Here is an 11232-nt window from a genome sequence, read left to right as displayed (position 1 = left end):
ATCTGCATTTTTGTGAAAGGTATAACAAACCTACAAGAATGACATTAGCCAGGGGAGAACAGGTTTGACCAAGACAGTTATCACTGCGCAGCAGGTTTCATGAATTATTGCATCTCCCTGTCTCCCTGAAGTTTTCTGTCCTTTGGCTTTCGTGCGTTGGTGTGTCTCCCCTCCACATCTCTCCCTCTTTCTCTCATTTACTTCTTTCTTTCTCCTTCTTCACCTTTCCCTTTTTCCCTTCTCCCTCAGCTCTCTTTCTTTTCAAAAACCGTCTCGCCGCTGGGCTGACTCAATCAGTAGAGTATGCAACTCTTGAACTCAGAGTTTTGAGTTCAAGCCCCATGTGGGGTGTAGAGAATTACTTAAAAATAAAATCTAAGAAAAAAGGAAAAGAAACCTGCTTGCCTGATTCAATAGGACTGGGTCCGCACAGGAAGAGAAGAGGCACGAGGGGTGTACAGACAGAGGAAAGGGCAGTCAGGATGAAAAGTCTCACCAGAAACCAACCCTACTGACAACTTAATCTTGGGCTTCCACTGTCCAGAACTATGAGAAAATAAATTTCTGATGTTTAAGCCAAAAAACAAAAACAAAGAAAAGATAAAGGAAACTGCTTTACATTGGTTTTTACATGCGTTTGGTCCTTAGTTGTGGATTCATGGCTCTCAGTACAGACAATTTTTTCTTCCTTTCAATTACAACACGTGGGATCTATTTCAGCTGTCACTACCCCACTAGATGATGTTCAGCAATAAAATAACAAACACGTATTATGCTTAATGGGTGCCACTCACTTTTCTAAGTGTGCTATGTGTAAAATAAACTGATTTAGTTGCCAGGGCAACCCATGAGGTAGGAAGTTTCATTACAGTCTTCACCTGTGGTAAATTAGATTTCTGTTCACTAAATATTTTAGTTTACCTTTCTGCAGTGCATCCCCCCAAGTCCCGTTGGACTAAGGAGTGACTATATAATTTTCTTTAGCCAATGAAACAAGGGGAGAAGTGCCATGTGTCAGTTCTACAAAGAAACTTCAAAAGCCAGTGCGTCTTTTGCCATGTTCTCTTCTCACTGTGTCATGATGGCTGGCAGTGCCCAAAGAGTGGCAGCTCCGTCAGCCTGGGTCTGAAGATAAAGACGGCATGGAGCACAGCCACAGTCAACTCATGAAGGACATATAGTGGGTATAAGAAGGAAACATTTGTTGTTGTCTGCCATTGAGATCTGCGGGAGTCCTTTGTTACTGCAGCATAACCTACCCTATCCTGACGATTTCCCACTTTTCAGGTCAGGAAACTGAAGCACGTTTAGAGAGTGTCTGGCAGTCTCACTCCAGAGTCTGAGCTCCTAATCACTGCTCTATAATTATTTCTTTAAACTTCAATTCCTGGCTTAGGAGCTGGGATAATCTGTCCGTAAGCTGAAGGTAATGAATGCTATTTATTTCGGTTCCATCTGTCTGGGTCTCACTCATTCCATTCTCTGCTTTCTTTTCAGCTTTGAACATACTAGGCATATTTATTATATGGTGGATGCTGGTTATGTTCAAGGGAAACGAAGAGTTCAAAGCTGCCTACTGATGTTCCCAGCATATTTATAATCAGAGATCTCTACTGTCCATGTTCCCAGCTCAGGACACCCTAAGGGAAAGGATTTCCAAACTTCCACATCTCCCCACCAGGTTTCTTACTGTTGTTGGTGTTTGAGGAGGATGGTAATAATTGTTATCATTTATTAAGTATCTGCTATGCTCCAGCAACTATACAAATAAAATTTCTTTTTCTTAAAGCCATATTACAAAGCAGGTAGCATTGTCCTTCTTCTTGATGAGGAAACAGAAACCCAGTAATGCTAAAAGATGTCTAAGGTCACATATATCTACTGTATTTGAAGCTCCTGATTCTACATTAGAGCCATCTGGCACAGAGCCTGTGTTCCTTCTACCAGGCTGTTTGTGTAGCAAGCACAGCTCCAGTCTTCTGGTGCATTCTCTTTTATCATTTGTGACCATGGAGGTATATGACTCTTTCAGTATATTCTATGCTAACTAATATTTAAGATGTTTTTGAAGATGGAAGTAAAGGCACAGTGAGCTAAATCTAGGCAAATTCCTAGGAAAGCCTTAATGTCACAGAAATACAGAGAGGCTTGAAAAACAAGTAAAATGGCCTAAACACTTTGAGGCTTTCACTTAAATAATAAGGCTAAGCACAGTGCTGAGGAGACTTTGATTCAAAGCTTTCTGAGCTCTCAACCAAACCTTAATGAAGCAAACCTCCAAAGGAGGCATCCCAATTAGCCCTACATTCCAGATGATCAGACCAGGACCCCAAAGTCCAATTTCCTGTCCCTGCTGCTCATCTTGGAACACAATTAACCCTATTGCAAAGCTACGCACCAAATACCACATGTACAAATAACCGATTTTTACAACAGGCTTATATTGAGTCATTGATCATTGCTATGTTTCAATAAATATTTTTTCCTGATAGTGAGCCAATTTATAATCCAAAGCCAGATGTTGACAGGCCTGGGCTCTTAAAAAAAAAAAAGTATCATCATAATTATTATTATTTGGTATTGCCATCTGGGTCCCATTATGAAAAATAAAAGGCTTTCTTGTGCTTTTGGAAGCTTCTTCCGGAATACTGTGTCCTCAAGACATCCCCTCACAGCATGGCCTCACAAATAGCAAGTCACTGGTATAGGCTTCTCAAAACACTTTCTCCTGAATAATCACATTTTCACCGAAACCCCCAAGTCCTAATACCCCCTCATTCACACAGCTGCCATTTACAAGGTGCCTGCAATATGCCAGATCCAATGCCAGATGCCGTGAAGCATGCAAAGCTATACAAACATATAGTCCCGGGGCGCCTGAGTGGCTCAGTGGGTTAAAGCCTCTGCCTTCAGCTCAGGTCATGATCCCAGGGTCCTGGGATCGAGCCCCGCATCAGGCTCTCTGCTCAGCAGGGAGCCTGCTTCCTCCTCTCTCTCTCTCTCTGCCTGCTTCTCTGCCTGCTTGTGATCTCTGTCTGTCAAATAAATAAAATAAAATCTTTAAAAAAAACAAACAAACATATAGTCCCACCTCACCGCTCGGTTGAAGGACATTAAATAAAAATTACTACTATTATGCACCGTTAAAATTTGGAATCCATGTAGGGTATCTAACTTTTTAGAGAGAAAACAAGGTACTGTCCACTCTGTCAAGCCTCATAATGCTCCCACAATCAAAGATCAGGGTGTTGACCTTCTTGAGAGGAAAAAATTTTTCTCTACCCCTCTCGGTTCTTTGGCCGGTCTAATAATCAAGTTAATACAGCACATATTAATAGGGTAAAAGCATACATACAAATGGGGCTCTTAAGAATATGACACCCACAGGCAATCAGGCCGTGGAGGTTTATATGCCATTCTGAGCTAAAGGAAATCTCTAGGACTTCAAAGGGGAGGAAGACAACTCACAGGATAATGGAAAGAACAAATGTTTGGTAAATAAATATTTGCTTTGCCCTGCAGAGACAATGGGACACTGAGAGGAATTGAACCTCTAGGCCCTGCAGAGTAACCCCCCCACCCCCCCCAACACACACACTCTCCCCTCACTGCCCAGCAGTTAACCACACGTAGTCCATATGCTTCCGTAGTTGTCTCTGGTAATACTTCTCTTCCTGGACCAGCTCCACTATCTAGATCTTTGAGGCCCTTCAAAGAGAGGTTAAAGTTTTCCTTGAATCTGCTAGTCTTGATTGCCTTCACCTCAACATAATCCATATGCCAAAATGGCACATTTTGAGGAGACTCGTTCTGAATCCTTTCCACAGGCATTGATCAGGCTTTATATTTCTTGGACCAAAATGCCAGGAAGTGGTGCTTTGGTGTGAGTGGTAAGTTAACTAAAGTGCTAAGCCCCTTTGCAATCTTCAGTCTCCCGGGAGAGGCCTAGGGCTGCACTCCCTCTCAGACCTTCAGTTTCCTGAAGGAGAACGAGAGTGGAGCCTATGGGAAGGCCACTAGGCCTATGTAGGCTGGCAAAATGCTTTCCACAGGAAATGACAATGGGCTATGAGTTAAGAAAAAATTACCCCAAACATAGTAAGTTCAAGAAAGCACAAACTGTCCTTTCCATATCATCCCAAACCGTAGTTTAACAGGCCCATCCAAGAATTATATAATTTTACAGGGTGCCTGGATGGTTGGTTAAGAGGCTGTCTTTAGCTCCGGTCTGGATTCCAGGGTCCTGGGATAAACCTCCCCTCCCCCACCCCCCTCCCATCAACGGATTCCCTGCTCAGCAGGGGAGTCCGTTTCTTTCTCTCCCTTCCCCTACTCCTGCTCTCTCTTGCTTGTTCTTTCTCTCAAATAAATAAATAAAATCTTAAAAAAAAAAGATTTATGTAATATGTCTTGAGAAAGTACCATCCTAAGACTTTGCCATTTGGTAATAATTGAGGCTGCGACTCACTGACATTGCATGTTAACTTGTAGAAGTGTGACTAATAGAGATGCAAATGATTTCTGATTGATAGATAGATAAGATAACCCCAAAGGTTGTAGTTTTATCACTCTGTAGGGTAGTAAACCAGTTTTGTATCTGCCAGTGACCTTATCCTGAAGTTCTTAAAATTGCCTGCAAGTATCCCTTATTGGTTCCCTCATTAATCAATGAGTTAAATAAAATCTTTGACCTGTTTATTCTATATTTTTGAGAGAGTCATGTTTTCAACTTTTGAAATTTATACTTTGACAGAGGCCGGTGATCAATCCTGGGACAATGAGAATTCCTCTGCCTGGACTTGTCCTCTGACATTTGCATCTCTTGGAAGCCTCAAAGGGACGAACCAGGTAGGAAAGGATTCTAGTGTTAGGGGACCTTAGGTCCTGGCCAAATATTACCTCCATGGCATCAAATCAAGACCACAAGCAATGTATTGTAAAAAAAACAGTAGACGAAAATTTGAGTATGTGCAACAAAATAAAGTAGTATTGGATAATAAATCAAATATAAATAAATACCCATGAGTTCATTCTGATTAAATATGACCGAGTAAATGAGTGAGAAGTGACAAACCTGTGAAGAACCCCAAATAATTTATGTCAATTCCCACCCTTAAGGAGGAGGAACAGATCTCCTCTCCTCTGTAAGAGTGGACTGCACACGACTTTCTTCCAAAGAGTACAATATGAAAAGAAGGAAAAAAGAGTATCTTGACAATGAAGCAATGTGGCAAACACTAACTCAGCCCGGTGATCTGGGTGAATGTCAACAGTGAGAATATTTGCCCTTGATACAATGTAATGAAAATGTCACTGAATTCCTATGGTCTTCCAAAAACATGTAACCCCTGTTTAATCATGAGAAAACATCAAACGATTCCTAACAGAGGTACATTCTATAAAATGCCTGATCCGTCCTCCTCAAAACTCATCAAAAATAACGGGAGTCTGAGAAACTGCCCCAGCCAAGAGGAATTTAAGGAAACCTAACTACTGAATGTAATGTGGTGTCCTGGATGGGATCCTAAAATGGAAAAAAGGACATTAGGGGAAAACTGAGGAAATCTGAACAAAGCATGGATTTCAGTTAACAATAACATATCAATATTGGTTTGTTAATTGTGACAGATGTACCATATTAATGGATGATCTTAATAATAGCTGTGGGGTATATGGGAACTCCATATTATCTTCATAACATTTCCTTAAAGCTAAAACTGTTCCGAAATAAAGTTTATCTGAAAATAAATTATAGTATCACATATGGAATTTTAAAGAAGATTAAATCGAATGCCAATTCCACAGCTTATTGACTGTGACCTTGGCTAAGTCATTTAACCTTTCTAAGTGTCATCCATAAAATGATTGTACTGTTATCCACCTCACAAGACTGTTATGAAAGTAAAATGCAAAAGCACCTGGTTCCCTCCACCTTGCCTTAAGGGCTATCAAAATGCACTTGAGTGAACCTGGGGAGGAAACGCACTCTAATTTGCCTAGAAACTAGGTCCTTTGCACCTTCTTGAAACATTCTAGCAGTGCCAGGTACAGCTCCTCCTCCCCCGGCCCAGTGCAAAACTGACTAAATGCTCAGCAGTTCCCCCCCAAAAAAAAGCTCTAGTGCCCTCCAGTCTCTGAGGTTCTTGGTCTACCAAGAGGGAAGGCTGCTGTGCAAAATGTGGTTGAGTTTTCTGCGCTTACACAGAAGGGCAAAGCCTAAGTGGGTGTGGAAGGAAGGAGGACAGTCTTCCCTTAGAATACACTGAGAGGATTTGGCAGGTGGTTAGCTAGTGAGACAGCCATGCCTCTTTCCCTAGGGACTTCTGCTTGGATGGGCAGTCCAACAGCACCTGTGGGGCCTGGAGTCCCCGGGAGGAGGCTGCTGGGAAGAGCTGGGATGGCCCCTGGCAGCACTCTCTGGACCAGGGGCTGGGCAGGGGAAGATAAGTCTTTTCAGAAAGGGAGTTGCACTATACACGCCTGTTTTCTCAGAGCTCTACACCAGAGGGCAGTATAGGTGCTTGGTTCTAGAGATGCCCTCTTCCTAGCAGGTATAGCTAAGTAATGGGTCTTCTCACAGGGTTTTTCTGAGTCATAAAAGAGGAAGAAGGTACATTGTATTCATTTCCGTTTGCTGTGGAAGAAAGTATCACAAACTCAGCAGCTTACAAAAACTCCCATTCGTGAGCCCAAAGCTCTGTAGGTCATCCATGGATTGCTTTCACCGTCAAAGAGAGGAGGCAACGGTGGGTATGGCTGGCTGCAGGGGTGATCCAGGAAACCAGGCATATAACACTGGAGCCATCAACATTGGCTAGTGAGCGTGATCATGCGACAGCCACGTCAGCCAAGGAGAAGAAAAGGATATGATGCAGAGTGCTCTGGAAGAGCCCAAGGGAGCGAGTGAGTGGGGATTTGGCTAGGTTTACAAACTTCCCTGGGTGATCCTAAAATCTGACTTCAGATCAGGATTTCATTCTCTGTGATGGGATAGTTGGGGTGGTGTTCAATTCATCAGCACACTAAAATCTTTCCAAGTCTTAAAACAAAACAAAACTCCCCTGACTCTAGAACTTTTCTTCTGTGGTCTACATCCCTTGAAGGCTGTTTTTTATTTTCTTTTCCAAGCTATCCTGGAAGAAAAAAAAATAAAATAAAAAAGAACCTTTTCAAGATGCAAAAATAGGACTTCTAACTGCAAAAATAGGCTTAATCCTCCCTCGACTGCCTATTGCCTTTGCAACAAACCCACAGATTTTACTCAGGCTTAAAAGGAGGACACCCAAGCAGAAATGAGCTCAGTTGTACTGTCCCAGCCTACAAGACAGCAAACATAAACTCTGCCTTCCTTCTCCTTTCCCTAACATGGGCACTGTATGCATGTATGTATGAGAGAGTGGGGGGTGGGCAGAGCAAGAGGGAGAAAGAGAACCTTAAGCTCAATGTCACAATCCCGAGATCATGACCTAAGCCAAAACCAAGAGCCAGGCCCACCCAGGCATCCCTGACATGCTGCATGTTTAAGTTCAAAGAATAGAAGCAGCCGAAAGTGGTCTGTGCTCTTTCTTCTCTGGAGACATTTTTTTACAACCAATTTTGTTAACCAGTTAGGAAGCCTTACTTCTCCTTACTTGGTATTTAAAATTTATGGGGTTCTGCTGTTCAAATTTGGTAAAGAATCATATGCATTTAAGTAGTATCATTTGTTGCAAGATGTCAGGAGAGGCCAGACCTCTTTACTGACTTCTAGGGATGACATAACAAGAGAAAGGGCCTGTAAATGGGTTTTCAAGAAAAATAACTCCCTTTCTGCCTCTCTTAGTTAATCTACAATAGGAAGGGGATGCTAAATTTGGTGGAGAATGGAGAAGACATTGCAATAAGGAGAAAGGAATTAACCCATAAAATCTTTGTGCGTGCAAGGCTTATTACTTTGAGATGACCTTGAGACATTTCACTGCCTACTTCTGTGCTGCCAGCTGGCTTCGCAATGGATAATAAAGTCTCCAAAAATACTCCGTGTAAAATTATTGTTTGTCTTCATGAATCTACCCTAGTGACCCTGGGTGGGACATTGCTCCATCAGGAGAGGTAGAGTCCCAGGAGAGCCATCTAGTTAGTCAACTGAATTACCAATGGCCGAATTGTCACAAGAAGCCAGTTACTCACTGCTTCCTTTTTGGCAGTCTTTCCTATGGTTGAGGCTACCTCCCACTTCCTTATCAAACCTGACTTTGTATTTCTCACTTTTATCTGTGCATTTCCATTCAGAAACCAGGCAGTCCGGGACCAATGGCACTGTCTAGTCAATACTCCTATCACAGAGAGGGCACTTAAAATTCCATAACTGATCCAACACTCCTCCTTTACTTCCAAATTAACATTTTCTCTCAGCTAGATGGGGACTTCTTCTTTCATTACTCTAGATGCTGTTTTCTCTAACTCCATACCAGGACTTGCCAGATGAATCAAGAAAACCTATCCCCACTTTCACAGACATTGCCCCACACAGATACCAGATACTTGTAAAGCTCCTAGGCATTCATCTTTTTTTTTTTTTAAGATTTTATTTATTTATTTGACAGAGAGAGATCACAAGTAGGCAGAGAGGCAGGCAGAGAGAGTGAGAGGGAAGCAGGCTCCCTGCCGAGCAGAGAGCCCGATGCGGGACTCGATCCCAGGACCCTGAGATCATGACCTGAGCCGAAGGCAGCGGCTTAAACCACTGAGCCACCCAGGCGCCCGGCATTCATCTTTTTAAACCCACCTTGAGAAGAGTTACACATAAGCTGTTGATCCTCAGTTCCAAGTGGACACTGGGCTTATGTAGGCTTTTTCTGACACATAAATTGTCAACAGATAGGGCTATTTTCTTTATTGAATCACGCTCTCTCCTTCAGATTGACACCAAAAAGAACACTTTAAATATCTGGAAACATGAGGGCCCCGAAGAGGAGAAAGAGGAAGAGAAGAACAAAAGGCCAAAAGGGAGGTGGTGGGGAAAAATAAAATAAGGCTGAGAAATAATCTCAAAACAAAATGCCACGTATAAGAACACATTCTTGGCATTCTCACCTTTCAAAATTAAAACAACCTAACTGTCCAATGTTAGAGGAATGATTAAGTGAATTATCATCTATTCACACAATGGAATATGGTGCAGCCATCAAATGTTTCTTTTGAAGAATGTGAACCAGCAAAGAGAAAAGTTTATGTAACGATAAATGGGAAAAAAAGCAAAACAGGGTACCTAGCTGGCTCAGCTGAGAGTGTGACTCTTGATCTGGGGTCATGAGTTCAAGCCCTATGTGGGGTATAGAGGTTACTTGAGTAAATAAAACTTTAAAGAAGGGGAAAAAAAAGTAAAACAAGTTTTGCACAGTGGCAGTATTGTAGCCAGTGAGGTTTATCTGAGGTGCAATTATTGCTAATTGATCATTTCCCAATACCCCACCGTGACAACTCAAATTACAGTGTGCACTGACAATTTTTGACAGTCTCTTTGGAGACTGAATTTGGGGGGGAGAAAAAAGCAAACCAGAGTCATATTGTACTGTAATGTGCTTATCAATTCATGTGTCTGTAGCACATTAGATTGAGGGAAGGGTAAGGAGTAGGAGCAACAGAGACCATGTCAAGGACAGAACCCTGAGGAACTCTGACATCTATGGAATGTTCCAGGAAGGGGTGTCTTCAAAGAAGACAGAAAAAATGAAGCAAAGAAGCCACGGAAGGACTGAACCAAGAGAGTGTGAGGTCACAGCATATGGGAAAAGATGGCACATCCAAGGTGTCTCCCAAAGTGGGAGATCCTAGTATACCACGTTAGCTGTGAACAAACTTGAGCAAAGTTTCAGGAGGAACTTAGCAAGTTGGATCACATCCCAGGGTAAGGAAGAGATGGGATCTGAGCCGGTCAGCCTTTCAGCAAAGCCTATGCTCTCTGCTTTACCCTAAGCTTCCTCCCTACCATATTAGAAATACCTCCTGAATGTGTAGGAGATCATGACTGAAAAAGGCTCAATCAGCAGTATTTTCCTTTTTCTTTAAGATTTTATTATTTGAGAAAGAGAGAGAGAGCATGAGTGGGATGGAGGGGCACAGGGAGGGGCACTTTGCTCAAACAGCAAAGCGGGGAGCCCGCTGAAGGCCTTGATCACAGGAACTCAGGAGCCAAGATAGGCACCCAATGACTGAGCCACCCAGGCATCCCATGTATTTTCTACTTAAGGGCTACACTTTGATACAAGGACGGCAGTGGGAGTAGAAGGTGAGAAAATGGACCCCAGGGCAATTGATTAGTATGGGGAGTGCAAACTGCATTGCTTGCAAAGCAGGTAAGGTAGAAGGGGAAGCCACCTCGCTAACGCACCTACACCCATTGCCTACAGGGGGCAGCAGTGCAGGAACCTCAGCCACTGCGGCAGGATCAGCCAATTTGTTTAAAGATGCCAGAAATCTGGATTTTATCTTTCTCTGTGACATTTTCATATTTTAAATGCTGGGATCTAAATAAAAAACACTTTAAAACACTATGCAGGCCAGATAAATCTGTGGTGTCGATTCGGTCCAATTTTAGACTCTGGCTTCCTATCGGTAAAGGCAGTTTGTCTTCAGAAACTGTACCTTCCGTGGTGTTGGTTCTATCCAGAGCTAATCCCCAGGCTGAGGGGAAATCCCTGAGCAGGCCTTGGGTGGGGGCACTTCCCTACCAACTTCCTCTCCCAGCTTATCTCATTGGGCCCATCACTCAACTTACTATGATGAATGCTTTGTTGGGTTCTGTTCCATGGAGTTAAAGGAGCATGGAGTGTCTCTCATCACATCCCTTCTTTCCTAGGAAAATAAATGGCCAGCTCCCTGGAGTTGGGGATTTTTTATGCAATGACTTTCCTCTACGAGATTTATTGCAGCAGCTTTGTGAGAGATTTGTAGTAAGTAGTGTTCGGGCTGTAGGTCTTAAATCCTCAATGCCACAGTCATAACTCTCCAGGAAGGAAATGATAGAAGATCACAGTAGCTAATATTGCATTATGATGATACTGTCTCCGCAGAAATGATTGCGCGTCTTGCTGCTGCTGTCTTACTTAGGAAACGTGAGCTCTTCAGATGTGCTTGAGATATCTATCCTGGTGGCGTTATGTGAGATCCCAAAGAACCTACAGACTAGGGGAAGGGAGCAAACATTTACTGCGTGTCTACCACTTCCCTTTTCACATATGGGGAGACTGA

At 42.8% G+C, this 11232-nt stretch overlaps 1 non-coding gene across 1 annotated transcript; it reads left to right on the top strand.

The window, feature by feature from the left end:
* Positions 1-9370: 9370 nt before the first annotated feature.
* LOC123953595 lies at positions 9371-9509 on the top strand. The gene has a single exon (XR_006820893.1). It is a non-coding gene; the product is annotated as a U4 spliceosomal RNA (small nuclear RNA).
* Positions 9510-11232: the final 1723 nt, after the last annotated feature.

This window comes from Meles meles, chromosome 11 (assembly GCF_922984935.1).
Source record: "Meles meles chromosome 11, mMelMel3.1 paternal haplotype, whole genome shotgun sequence".
Classification (NCBI taxonomy): Eukaryota; Metazoa; Chordata; class Mammalia; order Carnivora; family Mustelidae; genus Meles; species Meles meles.
Note: the sequence above shows the minus strand (reverse complement) of the source record. Positions and strands in the feature narration are given on the sequence as shown.